Here is a 593-nt window from a genome sequence, read left to right as displayed (position 1 = left end):
GGGAGCCGGCGGAGAGGACAGGCGCTGCCCCCCGGCCGGCCTGCCCCTTCGGGAGGCGTTAGCCGTCTGCGGCGTTAAGGGCTTTTTGACTTCGGGCTTTTTAAGGCGCGCCGCGGGCGCCGCTGAGAAAGTCAACGGTGGTGACGCTTTACAGCGTGTTCGGAACTCGGAGTCAGTCCTTCGAGATACGTGAAGCAGGTCACGCTGCTCAGAACTACTTTCAAGCTGTTGCGATACTGTACCCGCGGTAGTTCGAAGGCTGGAAGCCTTCAGCGTATTCTTCCGTGAGTGCTAGAAACGTTTTAAAAAGCGTAATTCTAAACAGCGACGTTTTCCACGTAAATGGTTAGTTTTGACAGGCTCCGAGTCACTTTTTGGAGACACTTTTTCACTTGCTGTGTCACCACCAATAGGGAGAAATTGCAACATAATCCGGCAAGTACAGGTGTATCGAACGTAGCTGAAGTTTTGGGGTTTTTTAACATGGAGACAGACAGACTGCTGTGTACCACAAACCGAGCTGAAATTCCAGTGTTCAGTGTTGCATCCCGTGATCTGCCATCTTTATCAGCCAGAGCCCTACTCTTGTTCTT

This window comes from Haliaeetus leucocephalus, unplaced genomic scaffold (genome assembly GCF_000737465.1).
Source record: "Haliaeetus leucocephalus isolate CR32 unplaced genomic scaffold, Haliaeetus_leucocephalus-4.0 Scaffold92, whole genome shotgun sequence".
NCBI classification, from domain to species: domain Eukaryota; kingdom Metazoa; phylum Chordata; class Aves; order Accipitriformes; family Accipitridae; genus Haliaeetus; species Haliaeetus leucocephalus.
This window is presented reverse-complemented; position numbering follows the sequence as displayed.